General features: G+C 37.5%; 1 protein-coding gene across 1 annotated transcript in view; it reads left to right on the top strand.

Annotated features, from left to right (window-relative positions):
* The window catches only part of LOC306857037 (inactive N-acetylated-alpha-linked acidic dipeptidase-like protein 2), a gene marked incomplete at both ends in the record, with an annotated part of 254,287 nt that overhangs the window by 82,112 nt on the left and 151,628 nt on the right, over positions 1 to 20,547 (top strand). The gene's annotated exons all lie outside the window — the stretch shown is intronic.

Raw genomic sequence — 20,547 nt, 5'->3', positions numbered from 1 at the left:
TAGTGTCAATTTATAATTTATTTTGTCACATTTATATTTCAGGCTGCAGCACCAACAGCTCGTCTCATATCCTTTTTTCGAGCGGGGAAGTGCAGGCGATTATTACAATGCGGTGAGACTCCAAAGGCGAAAAGTCAAAACATTCTGATGGCTTTATTTACCCCACATTCATTCAGCTTCTTAATATTCAAACCACAGCTTGAGGAAATAAGAGAAAGTGTGAGGATAATTTAATCATTTCCATTTAGATGGAACAGAAATGGTTACAACTGACTTTGGAGAATAGTTACCCGGTAGGAAGAAGCTCAGTGGCATGCAAAGATGGTTGAATTAAACTCCAAATCTCACTGTAAATCTCTTTGTCCCTCATGTAAAGCTGAGGTCTTTCTTCAGCATGTCTGAGATGTTTGGATAGAGTCCTGGAAAAGGCTTTGAAGGCCTTTGCTAACTGCTTCAATACACACACTAATAAGCTCTTTAGAGAGAGAGAAAAACAAAACAAAACACATCAACCAGTGTCTGTGTATTCTCTCTAACCATGTCTAAGGTGAAAATAACATAACACGAGACAAAACAATTTGAGACATAAAAATATTGGGCACCAGAAACGCTGATCTGTTTATATGTGATAATGTGTAGACATAACTAATAGTAACTAATATTAACATTATTTCATGTTTTTCTTTTAAAAATACATTGAAGGATGGATTATAAAAGTTAGATAATATTAATATTACATTAATACGTATTAAAATACATTATTTCATTTATATTATGTACGTTTATGTATCCATATAAATGGAAATAAAATGTTTAACAGTTATGATGGTAGTAGTTTATGAATTGTCAGGCATTGACAATGTATACTAAGTTTGATGTCTGATAAATTCCGTTTTCAGATCAACACCACCTGTACTTGCTTTTCAACATGTTTCATTCTCAAGATAGAACAATGCTTTTATTGTGTGACATAAGCCTCATCTGGCCGGCCCATAAAATATTTCCTGGAGGTGCCACTGAGAGACACACTCATGCTGCATTGTGCCAGTGCTGAAAATCAACTCTTTTAAGTAACATTCAATCATGATGAAGCAGAAATTCTGTACTCATGCCATTTGTTTTTTCCAAAAAATATCTGCTCTGCCAAAGCCTCCATTTTCTTTTGGCTTGTGACCATGTTTATTTCTTCGATTCTGGCCTAATTTACACATCAAAGGTGAGTGTGGGGGAAGAACAGTTCCAGTAAAACGAGATTAGCTTAAAATCCCATGAAAAAGAAGGAGTACGTTTCCCACTGTTCGGTTCTCTCTAATGGTGCTCTTTATCTTCTGTTGACACACGCTCTTAATTACTGGATGAAATTGATGGAGCTGGGCTCTGGATACGCATTCTTCATTCAGGACTGCTTAGATGTAGGGTCCTGAGGTCAGATTTAGGAGTCCAGCAAAGTCTATGTGAAGACAGTGATGGGGCCTTCATCTTGGTTCAGATTAAATCCCGACCCCAGTCATTAGGGCAAAAGCATAGTGATTAGAAAGATGCTGGGCCTGTCCCAAAACCCACACTTGTAGTCTCTGCACTTGACACATTTCCTGTTAGTCTTGAAAACTTGGAGAAACTGCATCTACACCAAATAGTTTTTAGTGTAGTCCTTACGTAAAAGACAATTTAATTGTGGTGCTTCTATTTAAGCAGTTGCCAATGTTTTACAAATTACACAATCTCTGTACCGTTAAAATGTGCAGCAGTTTACTTGTTTAATAGCTATAGTAAGATATAATAGAAACAATCCTCATAAAAATAAAAAGTGTTTTTTCCTCACACATTTTAATCAGCGGCCCTTGAATTTATATCGAGCTTCCATGTAGAAGCTAATTTTTCTCTTGTTGGAGGACAGTGGCAAACCCAATACAGACACTAGGGAAGAGAATCCATTTTGGGTCTCAGCCAAATTGAATTTATATACGCAATCATCCATTAATCAATGCAACTCAAGTCATATTAGCATTGCTGGTGGGGTGCCAGTCACTGATGATACAGAACAAAAGGGCTGCTTTTAGAAATCATTATATCACTCTAAAATGAGGAATACAGTCACTCATAAAAACTACGAGTGAGGTCAAGAGGGCATGTTAAGAGAATGTTTTGCATCTTAATCAAATTTATACAGAAACCTTGAGTTTTTGTGAGCTAAAATAACCATCTGATTACCTTCTGAAATTTGCAGCATCATATTGTACTTCTTTTTCAAAGAGATTGTATAGTGTTTCAGATATACACTCCTATTCAGTAAGTTGTTGTTTTTTAAAAAAATTAATACTTTTATCCAGAAAAGATGCATAAAACAAGACTTTAAAATGTCACAAAAGATTTGATATTGTGAGCTTTTTTTATTCATCAAATAATTCCTTAATATCCCTTAATTCATTTTTAGAGCACAGTATCAGTATATTAGAATGATTTATGAACGCTTATGTGACAATGAAGACTGGAGTAATGATTCTGAAAAATCAGAGTTGTATCTCAGAAATAAATTACATTTTAAAACAATCTGATATATAAACTTCTGAAAGGGCGTATATTTCTTTTCGTTCTTGTAATCAAAGTAATTTCACCTGCTGACAGCACAGCTTATGTGTTTTAGCACTTTATTCATTATTATTATTAATTGTTTTTTACTGTTCCTGAGTTCTATAAAATAACATTTAAAAGTGCACATGGTTGAATAATTTGAAAAATCCTAAATTCTTTACAAAATTCCAACTCAAAGCTCTTTCAATAACCATGAACAGAGTAAATAAATAAATCTCTTTCCACTTGAGGTTTCATAATTTTTTATATTACTATGTAATACAGTAAATAATTAATATAAGAATGTTAAAATAATAACCATTTTAATGTACCTTCTAATTGTAAACCATCGAACCATTATTTAGGCAGTTTACTGACCACACAAGGAAAACTTTTTTTTTTTTTTGGTAATCAATTTTTATTTTTGAAGCAAGAAGCATAAAAAAAGCTCTAGAACTGATCTATGACACTATATGCCAGTTAAAAGCAGGAGTATTTGTTTTGAAATAAATGAACTGACATGAATTTACAAGCTGTAGCTCTATTTTAGCACAGACAGAGCCTAGTTTAACTGGATTGTGAGTGGTGAATAAATAAGAAAGTGAAAGTTGACTGTGAATTCAGCCCTCAGCATTACTGTTCTGTCAGACTCACAAATGCAAATCAAAAGCAGGATTTTGGCATTTCTGAGAATGCTAGCCATGTGATTTTTTTTTTTTTCTTTTTTTGCAATTACGATAAAAATGGAATGCAATCTCACTCTATCATCACTTATAAAATAAAATACACGCAGGTACATGTATAGCTATAAGTATAAAAAATACCACAATCATAACCTCCAGCTTCCCCAGAGCAGTTATCACATTTCCTCCATATGATAAAATTCTCCCCTCAGAATGACTTTCATAAAGTGAGATAAACTGCCCTCATCTGTAAGGAAAATATGGAACACCTCTCATTCTAACACAGACTGGAAACCTCGAGAAATAACGCATACCATAACCCCAATAACATTATGATTGAATGATTTTGAATAAATAGCACTGCACACCATCCTGGGAATATTGCACCAAACTTTAAGAATTGCTGCTGCCTGCATTACTTCTGTCAGGAAACACCGTGGGAATTGAATAACGATACAATTGGATGTCAACATGTCCCATTCTCGAGACAGAACAATGCTATTATTGTGTGACAGAAGTATCAATAATTGCATGTTTGCTGTTGCAAATGATTGCGTGTGAAGAGGAAATGCAATAAGGAAACACTCAGATATGGCCGGTGTGAATTTGTCACAGCTGGTGTGTATGTATGTGTGTATTGGGCTAGATGAGTGTGCCGCAACATTATCTTGTTTATATGAGTATGGCTTTGTTTTCTTGCAGTTTGCTGACTCTGCAACGAGCCTTTCTCTGAAGGCTAAGTCCCATCGTTACGATACGTATGCAGCAGCAGAACAAAATTGATATTCCCTGAGGAGGAAATCAATATTAATAGCTGTGTGCTACAACAGCCATCTAATAAGTAGCACTGTAACCTCTTCCCATTGTCAGTTCCCGGGAAAATTGGATGATGGTCTCCTCGAGTTAAAGGTGGAGTTAAACTCAAATGGACAGCTGAATTATTCTTCATGGTTATGGCTTTCGCTCGTTTTCACCTAGCACTTTTGATCCTTTCCCAAGTGTAGCCAGCTGTGAAATAACAGCGGTCTGCAACGTTCTCGTGTCTTGGTGGTGAACACGTCCTTCTGGGTGCTTTCTGACACTTTTGGGGGTCTTGTGAGGGCACACAAATCTAGTCTTGACAACTGTCCAAGATTTCCTGACCACTGCATGATTTCCATTGGACAAGGATTGATTTGTTGGTTGTGGAACAACATTCCTATCAAACGATTTGATTTTAAAGATGAAAATATTGTCAAAATACATGCACTTAGCCCAGCTTATTGTTGACTGTTAAAAGTATGCCATTCGTGGGCATGTCTCCTATAAAGAGCAAAGACTGCTGGCAGCGAGTTGTGACAGGAAAAACCTGTGTGCTTTGGTCAGAGCAAAAATAATGCAATTAAGGTGTTTACATGCATGTTTATATTATAATACAATTATGGTTATGTTTGGTGTATTGTGTTTGCATGAGGGGAAGTTTATGCAATATTGCATAAATCTCATTATAATGGCAATCTCCAACTTTAAGGTTGTGTTAACGGTTGCAGTATTGTTCCAGGACCAAGATTCAACCCTGTTGTCTCATAGGTTCTCATTGCAGTTCATTCTAACCACGAACCGCCCACTTTGACAGGAAGAGACCACCTGACATTAATATTTATGTGTGTGGCAGACACCAAAGTAACTCCCAATGCATTCAAGGTATACATTTTTATTTTTATCCTTGCAAATCAAACCCATGATTTTGGTATTGCCAATGAAGTATCTGCTGCTTGAGGCAGGAATAAGCCTGAAGTTTACTAATAAAAGCCATGAGTTTGCCTGCACATAGGGCACTTTTTGCATTAAAGTCTTAGACGTGGATATTTATGAGAATGGATTGGATAAAGTGGCCTATTAATTAACACTTCGCAAAGACCCATCCCCTTCGTTACTGTTGCTTTGATCGACTAACCAATCTCACGCCACACGTGTTCTCACTCAGTGCCAACAGACAAGACAGAGCAGGTTACTTGTGGTATGAAACAAATCTCAGCTTTCAAATTTAGTAATTTTTTTTAAAGAAATGAAAACAATAAATACTATTTTGTGGCTCTTCAATGTGTCGTGAGAGATCACTGTAGTACCTCAAACTTCAAGCGTTACGTGAACCAGTCATCTCTTCCTCTTTACTAGATATAGCATGAAATAAACATGAATGAACATCAGAAGGTATTTTGTTTCAACCGTGGAAAGACATCAATACACACTTTTTTAAGTTCAAGCTTACCAACGTTAACCTACTCTTCGGTCTGGTTTATTTGCCCGACAGAAATGTCATATTCAGTATTATGATTGGTCAGATCGCCTGTCAGTAAAACTCCCTGTGCAGGGGTCAGTTGTCATATCTCAGCTAGGCCTATTGCACACCCATTGCATTATTCTGTAATCATTCTCTAGTCACCATACAGGCAAAATTTAGATTTCTTCAAAAATGAACAAAGTGGTGTCAGTGAGTTTGAATTAAGTAATTTAAAAACTGCTAAGGGAAAGAAGGGGGCGATCTTTATTAGTATTTCTCTATATGAAGCATATATTTTATTTAAGCCACAGAAACAATGGTGTTTCTGAAAAATGCACAATACACAATCTCCTAAAATAAATCGGAACATACATATATTTATCCTAAACTGTTGTATTTTCACTGACATTAAAAAAGTGCAATATATAGCCACTAAACTTCTTCTTAACACACATAAACTGTGGGTGTGAACAACTAGTTGTATATTTTAGTATCCTTTCTCCAATAATTATCTGAAACATTAAAATGCTACTCGAATGTATCAACCATTTGGTTGACCTCACTCATGGACATGGAGTGAAGTCAATCAGGGGTGTTTCCCAAACAATGACGTAACTTGCTGCTTAACTTCCCTAGTTTGATGCATTCTTGGAGAAACTAACTAGTAGTCATAACTGTTTCCCAAAAGCATAGGAACGCTGTTGATGGAGCTTGTGACCATAGTTGGCTAACTATGCTTTTGGAAAACACAACTAAGCTAGGAAGCTTGACATTTTCAAGCTAGGAAGTCAGCACTCGACTCTCTCTCTCTCTCTCAGATGAATTGTGGGTTGAGACAGTGCTGATGGTGTGAGCTCAGGGGACTGTTAACCACAGAAACAGAAAGGTTTTTCGTTTTTAACCCTAATCAAAAAAGTACATTTGATGGACAGAAACAACAAAACTGAAAGTGCTGTGTTAATAGGAAAAGTCATTTTTTTGTGAGGGATGGCGCATTTGGACCAATTTGTTAAATTCATCTGAAAGAATCAAAATCTTCAGTGATACACAAATAACCAGAGAAAAACAAAATGATTGGTTACTGCCTTTCTGCACTTATTAAATTAGATAATAAGCCCACCCTTTCACATTTCCTCACATCTCTGGCCCAACAGTGCAGTTGATTTCCTTCATATCTTGATGGCTGGCAGCCTCACAAGGGAACAGCTATTTTAAGTAATGAACTTTTTAAAATCTTCATCTCTGGAGCAGAAGCACGAATGAGCCTCGGCATGAGCCCTGAACCAAAGCATTTGCAGCCTCCTAAAAAATGTTTAAAGTTAATTTTCACAACATGTTTGGAGTGTGTGAGGAGGTGTAACAGCGCATTGTGGGCCATTAGAAAGCACAGACATTCTCAACCACCTCCGCTTGTAAGGCATGTGACATTTAACACTGATTTATCAGAGGATTACCAAAGTGACTCTCCAGGTCGTGGGAGTTATTAAGGAGGAAGGTGACACGCAGGCTCCAAATGCATGCCACATGCAGGCAAACGTCCCATAATTCATGCTGGCCTCCACTAGTTCTGCACCCATTATGACCCTGACAATGTGCAACTGCTTCATTATTGTGCTACATAGATGTAAATTAGTGAAGTCTGAGGGGTAAATTCACTAAATACTTGTGTCCCTTCTGTATCCATTAATTTATCGCATTCATTTACCACCTGGAATCATGCTTAACCAGGCGTTATCTACACAGAGCTAGCTATGTGCCATGAGTATTTAAATTTAGTTATTGTTACTCTTTTCAGCCAAACATCTCTTCTTTGTATGTAAATTAGTCTCATTATAGATTGTGCCTTATTCACAATACTCAGTGCTGTTTGCAACTAATGGCACACTATCTGTGTTCCTATCACTAATATTATTATTAATAATAATTGTTGTTGTTGGTTGTTTGGTTTTGTTTATAATAAACAAAATACATTTCAGGTTACAGTTAAGATTAATTATTATATTTGGGGTCTATGGCATTCACAAATATGACTTTAAACAATAAGGCATGGTAATAACAACTTCAAGCTCATGGGTTGCATGAAATGTGCACAGTTTGGTACAGCAAAGCAAACAGATGCTGCTATTTGTGGTTGAAACTCATTCTTAGTAGATTTTCTCCTAACTGTCAGAACATATTTGGGTTGCATCTCTAGTGTTGTAGGTTTATCTGAATAATTTATACTTAAACTAACATATAGAAGATCCAAACCAAGTTTCACCCTAAATAAATGTGACCCTGGAGCACAAAACCAGTCGCTGGGGTATATTTGTAGCAATAGCCCAAAATACATTGCATTGGTCAAAATTATTGATTTTTCTTTTATGCCAAAAATCATTAGGACATTAAGTAAAGATCATGTTCCATGAAGATGGTTAGTAAATTTCCTACTGTAAATATATCAAAGCTTAAATTGTTATATGTAATATACATTGCCAAGTACTTCATTTGGACAAATTTAAAGGCAATTTTCTCAATATTTAGATTTTTTTGCTCCCTCAGATTCCAGATTTTCAAATAGTTGTATCTCGGCCAAATATTGTCAGATCCTAACAAACCATACGTCAATGGAAAGTTTATTTATTCAGCTTTGATTTTTCATTTATGATGTATCAATTTAAATTTATTTAAAAAAATTGACCCTGGTTTTGTGGTCCACTGTCACAAAAGTATTTTCTGTTGTAGTCATTGTTCACCCATGAGAATTTCTAAGAAACATAATATCTCAAATTCTCTCTTTTTTATTCATTTATTTTATTTTATATATTTATTTATTTATTTTCTGTGGTTTTTCAGCAACCAGAAACGGCGATCAGATATACAGTGTTCTGATAAGGAGAGCCTCCCCAGATCAGCCCGGGGCAATGTCATCAGTATACTTACCTCTTTATTTAGCCGTGGCCACAGATCTCAGATAAAGAGAAGTGCACAGGATACAGCATCCAGATAACTGTAATGTTTTCAACATCATGAAGTTATCTCTTCCCCTTTTACGACCTTCATAGCAAATTAATGTCAGTTCGACGCAACATGTTTCCCTTCCAAATGGCTGTGGCAGAAGTGAATGCTTGGTATGTTTCTAATATGAATCATTGACGTTTATCAATAAGTGTGTAGTTATTTGTGTGAATTAAACCAATTTCAGCTTTCAGCCTTGACCCTCAGGCTCTGTAAAATCCTCAAAGCGCAATGGAAATGAATTCATTGAAATATCTTTTTTTTTATCCTACTGTTATTACACACTTTTGTGGTAATTGCGGTTTGTTTAGTGAGAGCGATTCAATTGTCCTTGACTAAATGTTGATGTTTGTGAGTGGAAATTTACTAAAATAACTTTTTGAAATTGCACCAGTTATCTTGCTGTGAAACATCTGTTTATGCAGGTGTTCGTCTGTGTGGGGGTGGTTTGAATGTGTGTATCTGTGTAATGTGAGTTAGGGTATAAATCTTGGAAGCATGTAGCATTTGCCAACGTATATAATGACAGACCATAGCTGAGCACTAGACAGACATTCTGCCTGGTTCTGCTTTGAATCAGACATCCATAATAAGAGCTCCCAGATGCCATTTCCCCAGTGGATCAAACATATGACCTATTGACCGTCTATTGATTTGGTTGTGGTTTGGTTGTGGTCAATGTAATATTTAACTGTTCAAGTTCAAGTTTATTTGTATAGTGCTTTTTACGATACAAATCGTTGCAAAGTAGCTCTACAGGAAATTAAGTTTCCACAATATATTTATATATTGCAGAACCTTAATATATTTAATTTATGGCAAAATTTGGTAATTCTGTATGTTGTCTGAGCGTTGGCATCCTCTGAGGTCCTCTGAGGGGTTAACAACATTCCTATGATGTTAATCCCGTGACAGAAACAGAGAAACAAATAGTGACATAATTAGCGTAGCTGCTGTTCCATCTAAGCAAAAATGATTTGTTCAACCCAAGCTAAAGAATAATAATAATGTACATTTGATCAGATATAACTGCAGTACAAGATTATAAGATGCATTATGTGAATGCTTGGCTAAAGAGATGTGTCTTTAATCTAGATTTAAACAGATAGAGTGTGTCTGAACCCCGAACGTTATCAGGAAGGCTATTCCAGAGTTTGGGAGCCAAATGTGAAAAAGCTCTACCTACTTTAGTGGACTTTGCTATCCTAGATACTACCAAAAGTCCAGAGTTTTGCGACCTTAGGGAGCGGGTTGGATTGTAGCGTGGTAGAAGACAAGTTAGGTACGCAGGAGCTAAACCATTTAGGGCCTTATAGGCAAGTAATAATATTTTGTAAATGATACGGAACTTAATAGGTAGCCAGTGCAGAGACTGTAAAATTGGGGTAATATGATCATATTTTCTTGACCTGGTAAGAACTCTAGCCGCTACATTTTGGACTATCTGTAGTTTGTTTATTGAAGATGCAGGACAACCACCTAGCAGTGCATTACAGTAGTCCAGTCTAGAGGTCGTGAATGCATGAACTAGCTTTTCTGCATCAGAAACAGGTAGCATGTTTCGAAGCTTGGCAATGTTTCTAAGATGGAAGAATGCTGTTTTTGTAACATGGGAAATATGATTTTCAAAGGACAAGTTGCTGTCTAATATAACACCTAGATTTTTTATACAGATTTTAGAGGACGTAACAGTGCATCCGTCTAGTTGTAAATTGTAATCCAAGAGATTCTGTGTACTGTTTTTTGGTCCAATAAGTAATATCTCTGTCTTATCTGAATTTAATAGGAGGAAATTATTGGTCATCCAATCTTTTAAATTTTTTACACAGTTTTTTTTTATCTTAGATAGTTTAGAAGTTTCATCTGGTCTTGTTGAGATATATAGTTGAGTATCATCAGCATAACAATGAAAACCAATCCCGTATTTTCTAATAATATTACAAAGGGGCAACATGTATATTAAAAATAGCAGAGGACCTAGGACAGATCCTTGTGGTACTCCATACTATACTGGTGATAATTGAGATGACTCCCCATTTAAATTAACAAAGTGGTAACGATCGGACAGGTAGGATCTAAACCATCTTAAAGCCTGCCCTTGAATACCAGTATAGTTTTGTAATCGATCTATGAGTATGTCATGGTCTATAGTGTCGAACGCAGCACTAAGATCAAATAATACTAGCAGTGAGATGCAGCCTTGGTCTGAAGCAAGAAGTAAGTCATTTGTAATTTTAACAAGTGCAGTTTCTGTACTATGTTGAGGCCTGAAACCTGACTGAAATTATTCATTGAGATATTTTTTTTGCAAGAAGGAGCACAATTGAGCAGACACAACTTTTTCAAAAACGTTTTCAAAAAAAAAAGACATAAGCGGAAGATTTGAAATGGGTCTATAATTTGCCAGTTCATTTGAATCTAGTTGTGGTTTCTTAATAAGAGGCTTAATAACCGCCACCTTGAATGGTTTTGGGACGTGACCTAAAGATAACGATGAGTTAATAATATTGAGAAACGGTTCTTCTGCTACAGGTAACAACTCTTTCGGTAGTTTAGTGGGTACAGGATCTAATAAACACGTTGTTGGTTTAGATGCACTGATAAGTTTATTTAGCTCTTCCTGTCCTATAGTTGTAAAGCACTGCAGTTTTTCTTTGGGTGCGATGAATGAAGCTGAAATACTAGACGCAGTAGAATCTACATTTGATATTGTATTTCTGATGTTATCTATTTTATCAGTAAAGAAATTCATAAAGTCATTACTATTAAACTGTGAGGGAATATTTAGATCGGGTGGCGTCTGTTTATTTGTTAATCTAGCCACTATGCTAAATAAAAACCTTGCATTGTTTTGGTTATTATCTATGAGTTTGCGGATATGCTCTGCCCTGGCAGCTTTTAGAGCCTGTCTATAGCTGGACATACTGTTTTCCCACGCAATTCTAAAAACTTCCAAGTTAGTTTTTCTCCATTTGCGCTCAAGATTACGAGTTTCTTTCTTGAGAGAATGGGTATAACTGTTGTACCATGGCGCAGTACGTTTTTCTCTAACCTTTTTCAATTTGAGAGGGGCAACAACTTCGAATGTATTAGAGAAGATAGTGCCCATGTTGCTAGTCATTTCGTCTAGTTCATGTGTATTTATGGGTACACAGAGAAGTTGAGAAATCAGGAAGGTTATTTGTGAATCTGTCTTTGGTGGCTGGAACAATAGTTCTGCCCGGACGATAACGCGGAGCCATATAATTCATATCAGTAATACGCAGCATGCACGATACAAGGAAATGATCAGTAACATCATCACTTTGAGGTACGATATCTATATCGGTAAGATCAATTCCATGCGATATAATTAAATCTAGCGTATGATTAAAATGATGAGTGAGCCCGGTGGCGTTTTGCTTGACTCCAAAAGAGTTTATTAGGTCAGTAAACGCAAGTCCTAACGCATCATTTGTATTATCAATGTAAATTTGTATTAAAAAACGTAAATTTGTATTAAAAAAAAAACGTAAAGTTGTATTATCAACGCACTTTATCAACATTAACTAATAGATCTGATCTGAGAGGAAATCTGTATATGGCCCTGGCGGTCTATACACAGTAGCCAGAGCAAGAGACAGGAGAGATTTAGTTTGCATATCTAACAGTGTAACATTAAGCAGAAGTAGTTCGAATGAGTTAAACCTCCTGTATCCTGTTTTCTGAGTAACATTGAGAATATCACTATATATTGTTGCCACACCGCCACCACGACCAGTCTGACGGGGCTCATGTTCATAACAGTAGCTTGGTGGAGTAGACTCATTTAGACCAAAATATTAATTTGGTTTAAGCCAGGTTTCAGTCAGGCAGAGTACATCAAAATTATTATCTGTGATAATTTAATTTACAATAACTGCTTTGGGTGCGAGTGATCTAATATTTAGGAGCCCAAGCTTTAAAAATAGTTTTTGTTTATTTATTTTGCGTTTTTCTGGTTTAATCACGATCCGATTTTTTGTAGATCCTGCATTAAATTTATATTTTGACCTCGCTATTCGGGGAACAGACACAGTCTGTATAGTTTGGACAACACAAGTACTTCTATCATTTAAGTGGGTAGAACTAAAGTCATCATAGCAGTTATTTGAGAATTGGCTTACTAGTCAGATGGAGCGTAGCGTCCTGGAGATGTTGTCCGACAGGAGTTCCGCTCCGACTCTATCCAGATTCTATTCCGCTCCGCTCTGACTCAAAACGATAGTGTATAAAAGTGTTTTTAAGATAGAAAATAGACGATAAAGAATCAACTTGATGGAGCTCAAACTCAAAACACTCAGTCACAAATCAGCGCATGCGTAGTCCTGTTTAAATGTTTTAAATAATCAGACTGGATTTAACCAATATTTAATTGTCTGCAGTTCAAGCTTGAAGTACATACAGTCCTGTATATGCACACGATTATTTGTAAGATTATTTCCAAGATTATTTGTAAATTTGTTATTTTAAAACATGATGCCAAATAGCTTAATCCCTCACACAATACCTTAACTAATAATCTAACTAAACCCCAGCAGTCACAGCATCCTAGCACTGTGGTGGCAAACGATACTCGCATTTCTTCAGCGTTCCTGATGAAAGATGGCAGCAGGCAGGTTGCGTAGTTCTGAGGGGTCACACACCAGCTGAGCAACTGCCTTTAAGAAGACCAGAAATGCTAATGGATAAGTTTCTCCAGGTATTCTCAAGCTCCTCTGTAAAGTTTGGGACCTGCAGGGAGCCTGCTTGAGTGTTGGTGACAAGTCTGTTTGTGGACCAGTGTGAGCAGTTGGTCTTAGGCTGTTTAAGAGATTCTGTGGGGGAATTTCTTTCAAAGCCACCTGCGGGACACATCACTTCCACTCAGCTGTCTGGTGGCCCACGGCTCTGACCTTTTGTCTGATGCCTGTCTGTCTTGTCAAGTCGTAACAGTGTTAGAGAACAGAGGCTATGTATGGTTTGACCTGACAGAAACGAAGGCATGTACGTGTGTATATGTGTATATGTGTGTGTGTGTGTGTGTGTGTGTGTGTGTGTGTGTGTGTGTGTGTGTGTGTGTGTGTAATTGGCCTCCGCGAGTGACTTTATACCTGGGAGGAGAGGCACTGATGTAAAATCTGCAGCTTAATTTTTCACACTCGGACTGAATCAGCAGAACAGGCAATAATAAACACAGAGCACTATAGAAATATATAAATGAAATCTATCTGGCTCAAACTGGTAACTAGCTGTTTGATGAGCCACCAAATTCCATAAACTAGGTTGACCTACCAGTTTAAAATGGATTTTAAAATGGATTTATATAAAGGTTATAGCTACTATGCTACTGGTTGACATTCAATTAAAAACTGGCCTTTTTCTTTGATAAGCAATCATATTTAAAAAGAGCAATTTAGTATACTATGCAGCATCAACAGCTTGTCTACAAATTTGCCGATTTCAGGTTAAAATTAAACATGTGAAATGTCAATGACCTAAACATGCATTTAATTTGCCACTGCCACACGAGCACTTCAGTTCATGCAATTCAGTAAAAATAGACTTAAGAGAAATAAGCAATAAAAAATAATACAATAACGAGATTTGTAAATTTATCTTAAAGCTGTTTTAGTTAAAATGCTGTCAAGATTGACCATCTATTTTATACAATTAGCTGGAGGCTACAATGTGACTGCTTAGCATTTTATTTTATTTATTTTTTTGTGTACAGTTTGGTCAGTTGTCTTATGCATACTTAAATCTGCAATCACTGAATGACCTTATAAGGAAACATTACTACAGTGATCCTGCACCATCAAAACGTAGCATTTGTGTCATGTTGCAATGTGCATCTTGTGCCTTATTCGACTCGTTTTAGAGAACTGCACTTTACTCAAGGTTTTGTTTATTTATTTGTAAATGCATTTTAGCAGTTAATGCAGTCAAGAAGTTTCAGTGTTACCATTAGGAAGTATGTGTCATCAGCCAGAGATGATTGTATCAATGTCCATATGGCTGTAATATACAGCTGTGATGTAATTGTCACGGATTTGTGGTTGTAGGGAAATAAACAAAAGACGAAATAGCATCAACACTCTTCCATTTATTAAACGTTAAACCAAGACAAAGACCAAGGGAGAACTGAGGACTTATAAAAGGGACTGGAACAAACGAGATGATTAATATAACAGGTGAATGGAATAAACGATGATTAACTAAAGACCAGAACCGACCAAATAAGGACAAACAGGAACTAAACAGAAATCAACACGTGACAGATATCGCCCCCCTCCCGGAAGGTAACACCGTAACAGTCACATCGGGGGGCGGTTTAGGAGACTCGGGAGGCCATGGCGGGTCTGGGGATTCCGGGAGCCATGGTGGATCAGGGGACTCGGGAGGCCATGGCGGGACAGGAGACTCGGGAGGCCATGGCGGATCAGGGGACTCTGTGGCCTTGGCCCGGCCACACAGGCAGTGACTATATGCCCCCCCCAAAAAAAATTATTGGGGAAGTTCCCCTCTGGGAGCAGTTCAGAAAGGAGAAGGCTCTGGTGGGTGCTCAGGAAGCGCGGGCTCTTGGGGACGCTCTGGAAGCGCGGAGCTGGACAAGACCAGCGGTGTCGACGGAGAGCTGGACGTGCCCAGTGGCGACGACTGAGCGCTGGACCGGACCAACGGAGACGAAGGAGGGCTGGACCGGACCAGCGGAGACGTAGGAGGGCATGCGAGGAGCAAGCACTGAAGGGAACTTGCGAGGAGCAGGCACTGGTTTGGAGAGAGTTTCATCCGGAGGGCTTGTCATACTCTCAGACAGCGAGCCTGGGTTGGCCGTGAACGGCGGCGGGATTGGGTTTGCCATGGGCGGCGAACTTGCGTTGGCTGCGGACGGCGGCGTACGAGGGAGAGCCGTGGACGGCGGCGGACACTTTCCCGCAGACAGCGGGCTGGAGCGAGCTACGGTCAGTGGGTTAGTTCTGGATCGGGGCAGGACACTCTCCAGACACCAGAGGATCCCTTCGCTCCAGCTGAGTCCGGTGGTGTCTGGGAGGTCCACGGGGCTATGGTAATTAGCCCCGATCCAGAACAACTCCCTCGCATACTTTACCAGCAGTAGATCTTGGCAGGCCAGGGCAGTCAAGTGAGCCGCAAACTCCATTTTGCTGTTATGGTCTGACTTTCTATCATGGATTTGTGGTTGTAGGGAAATAAACAAAAACGAAATAGCATCAACACACTTTTCCATTTATTAAACGTTTATAAAACCAAGACAAATGCTAAGGGAGAACTGAGGACTTATAAAGGGACTGCAACAAAGGAACAAACGAGATGATCAATATAAAACAGGTGAATGGAATAAAAGATGATTAACTAAAGACAGGAACCGACCAAATAAGGACAAACAGGAAATAAACAGAAATCAACACGTGACAGTAATACATGTAATGTGGTTAGTTAACGTCATATTTTCAGGAAAGCAGATACAATGAATATGTTAGTTCATAGCAGGAAAAATTAGCATGTAACCATTTCTATCAGATATAATTTTAGTACAAGCTTACAAGAAGCATAATGTCAATGCTTGGCTGAAGAGATATGTCTTTAATCTAGATTTGATGAACAAAAAGTTTTATGGAGTTGGAAAAGATATAAGTGTAAGTGTACTGTATAAGGAAAGACGTAAATGTGAGTAAATGATGACAGAGTTTTAATTTGGTCACACTTTATTTTAAGATCCAATTCTCACCATTAACAAATCGGCCTTTACCTCTGTAGCTATGTTTCTATCCAAAGATTCAAATTTAACTTATGCGCAACACATATATGGCATAAAACATTTGTGAATAAAGCACCGTTTCCATCCAACGAGTCAAAGAGAACAGAATCATCACTTGCTGATTAACTGGCACTAGATACCACTACGAAAAGTAGGAGAAGCCACTTAATGTAATAATTTTAATTTATTATCAATTAAAGCAGATGAGCATATGAAACACAATAAATGCTGTCATTGCTTTCAGATATACTTTGATGACAGACATTGTTCAGGCATTTCAGAACAAACAAAACAACATTTCAGATGCTGTGCAGTGAGATCGGTCCACTTTTAATGTGATATTCTAACATTTGCATAAAGCTGGGTGGATGGAAACATAGTTGGAAACTCTGAATTTGCTGCTTATTAATGGTTAAGGTAGTTGTTAAGTTTAGGTATTGGTAGGATTAGGGGTATAAAATATGGTCATGCAGAATATATACTTTATAAGCAATAATAAACAATCAATATGTCAATAATAGGCATGCTAATAAGCAGCTAGGTAATAGCGGGAATTGGTCCCTGTTCTAAAGTGTTACCTTTAATTTTTGCAACTAACCCTTTTTTCAAACACATGATAATATCCGATAAGATTGCTGATACTTTGCCAGAATCCTCTATTTTGAGGATGTCACAGGAGCAATATTTTGGTGGTCCAAGATGAAGGTCACTACAGTGACATTTCCCTTATGAATCAGTGTCTATTACTTTCCTTGTTGGCAAGAAAGTTGACAACCCAACTCGTGGCACCCCATTAAATCCTCAGTGGGTGATTGAGAGATGCTTGCTTCAGGAAATGGACACATCGGATCCACAGTTCTTCGCTGATTACCCTCTCTGGGATTCCAGCTGGCTGGGGGAAACACAGGTCAAAGGTCATCCTAATAGAATAATCTCTCCCTTGTCCCCAGTGAGTCAAATACATGATTCTGGTGGTATAACTGGTGGTATACTCTTAATAAGGTATACACAATGTTGCTGGTATTCCACTGTATTCGCTCCTTCTTATTTTGTATTATTATTAAAAAATTATAAAACCAAGTTCCCATCATGCCATAGAGCAGGATGTAGGTGTCCTTATGGAGATGAGGGAAACAAGGGACGGGTGGAACTCTGCCAGCGACAAACAGATTGTGTATCCATTTTTCATTGCTCCTCTATGTCAGCCGAGTCGCTGGCTTGTCATATTAACAGTTGCCGAGCCACTGCACCCAGCCAACATGCTCCAGGCCAACATGCATTTAGTACATCCACATGACAACAGTCCGCTGGTATTAACAAATTAAAGCTGTTTTCAATTTTTTCCTTCATTTCTAATTGACAGATGTTAATTATCCCTTTATTTAGCTATTCTAGTTGAAGTGCACTGCATGTGGGATGAGAAAAAGTGCTCTATTTCCTTGTACATACATGAAATATTTACTACAACAAGATGATTTGATTTCTGTTATTTTCGATGGAAACTGTTTTATATTTCTTGTTTTACTTATTACTTCAAAAAAGGGGAAGTGCAGACCATTTGAACTTTCTACACTAAATATAATTATGGAAGATTTGTTCTACAGAGAAATCTCTGGTATGTTGTTTATTTACCATACAGCAGTCTCATGGTAGTGTTGTTAATCATTTTTATTAAAGTTCTGCCAATTAGATCTTACAAAAATGGAGTGGAGAGTTAAATTTTTCTTCGCATGAACGCTACATTTTAAAGGATTGTATAAGCGGTTCTCAGGGTCACATTCTGAGGATCTAATTAATGGTTATTTATCCTACACAGATATAGTCAGCACAGAAATCTGACTGAACATGTGGTAGCACCTAGAGGTGTTGCATTTAAATATACATGTTCTCATAAAAGGTGTTGTTTAAGCTGGTGTTGCTTATGTATGCAGCGTCTCTTGTGCCCTACATAAAAATAAATTATCTTAAAATGTGAACTGTATTATGTGGTAAACTCACTAGAGGGCACTATGGTGAATCCTGCCAGGGTCTGGAGGATATTTTTCCACTGCAGGTGTCCTTTTATAAATTGTAGATGTGTGCTAACCAGGCATATGCTTTTAAGTGATACATGTGTAATTCATGTTTTCAGGGGTTGGGGTTGTCATCAGTACTGGTTATTGAAAGGAAAAAGGTAGATCTAGTGATTTTGGAGCATTTTTTATGTATGCTGTGTTGAAATATGAGATATATAATGTGAGAAATATTGGAATATCCCTAGAGCCACTGCTGTGAGCTACAGCAGGACTGAGTTTGATTGTTTTCAGTACCTGAGAGATGCGAGAAAGAATATAAGCATCGTCTTGAGAAGTTGCAGACATATATCTGAGCCTGGAGGAGGTAGAATGCTGCATGAGAGGTTATTTTTGCCTTTTTCTCACATGGACAAAACTCTCAAGCCAATTGGAACAAATCTGTCATTTAAGCAAGAGTAGGAATGTTTTCTTGTGGGAATTAAAGAAATAAGTATATTTTTTTTATCATTATTTACCCTCATATTGTTCCAAACCTTTATCGCTGACTTTCTTCCGTGGAACTCAAAAGGAGATATTTAGAAAAATGTGCTGTTTGCTCTTTTCCATGCAAAACAATAAATAGGGACTGGACTTCTTTAGCTGAAAAATGAAGAAGTTATACCTGATTTGAAAATGAATCCCACTTTTGATTTAGATCTTTTCAAAGATTTGGTTGATCTGATCTGAAAAAAGAAAGAAAATAAACAATCTGAATGATTTATTCAAGAATCTGATTGATGTTGTTTAAGTTACTGACTGATCTGGTCACAGTGGTTAGTAAGGGAGCTTTGTTAAATAATGATAAAAATTATTAAATTAATAATTAATAAATTGTCAGTCTTCACAGAGTTATTATAGGACTTCAGAGAGCTTGGTATAAAAAACACATTCCATATGTAACACTTTTACTTCCTTTTTGAAACTTGAAAGGTCTAGTCTCCATTCATTGTAAAAGCATGGAAAAGTGTGAGTGGCACATCCTGAAGAAATAAGGTGCTTCAGGTCTGGAAAGACATAAAGGTAGAATTTAATTTTTTTTTTTACTTTTTATAGTAGTTTTAAGTAGTTTTTTCTTAAAAACGTCTCCTTAAGTGCAAAGACTCACCAAGGATGTAAAAAAAAAAAAAAAAAAAAACTCGCCCACATCATGTATGTGCGTGGAAGGTTGGGATCTTTGGATCTGCAGAAAATATTCTTAAGGTGAGCAAATGAGCATCTTGGTTGTTCTCTTACTTCTAGAGATGCAACCTTCACCCCAGGGCCTAAATATCCTCTGTGCACCTACAATGACAAACCCCATGTAGCGCTCTCGTTTGAAGTGTGCAGGGCTGTGGAGATTGATAGCGATTGCCACACACAAAAATATCTATCTAGGCCATCAAGGCAGGAAGCATTCTCTGCCTTATCTTGTCAAATAAAGGGCAGCATTGCTCATTTGAGTGAGTTGGAGAGTATAAGCACATTTGAAAACCTGTTTGTTAGAGATATGGTGTATGGTTTAGATTTAAATAATGGATCTAAATAAATTCAGTGCTGTCTTTGAAGAACTAATGGCATTGAAAGTTTTGTTTGATTATTCAAAACTTCTTCACTCAGCACCAGAGTCATTATTCAAAGTTTCACTTTTGGGTTGCTTGTCAAGGTTCGGCCCTGACACTCTTTGTCTTGTGGTTGTTCCTGTGTTTATCTTGTGTTAGCACATGGCTTTGTTTTCGTCAGCCATGTGTTTCTCTAGCCCCTCCTCCTTGTTTCATCTTTACCGCACCCTCTTGTCAGCCCTTGTTGAGTCCTTGTTAGTCTAATTGCTTTCACCTGTTCCTCGTGTGCTTTCCTCCCTATTTATAGGGCCTCTTACCTTGTTGTCTTTCTCACCCCTTCTGTCACTGTCATTGTTGCTGCCTGTGGATGTGGCTGAGTAGGTGTTTCTGTCTCCCTGTCTGGTTGGTCTTGTTTCCTTGTCTAGTCCTTTGTAGTTCCATGTTCTTGTCTTGCTCCTTGTTTTGCATTTTTGTCTGCTTTTGCCTTTTATTTATTTTTTGTTTGATATTCTTTAAGTTAGTTGTGTTGGTTATATTGGTAACTTTCTTATCAGTTCTTTTATTTATCCCCCTGCCTCCTTTGGAGTAACTGTGTTCCTGTGGAGCCTTGTCCTGTCTTGTCTTTTGTGTTAGTTCCTGTCCTGACCTGTTCCTGCGAGTCCTG

The sequence above is a fragment of the Barbus barbus genome (assembly GCF_936440315.1).
Source record: "Barbus barbus genome assembly, chromosome: 37".
In the NCBI taxonomy this organism is placed as follows: Eukaryota; Metazoa; Chordata; class Actinopteri; order Cypriniformes; family Cyprinidae; genus Barbus; species Barbus barbus.
This window is presented reverse-complemented; position numbering and strand designations above follow the sequence as displayed.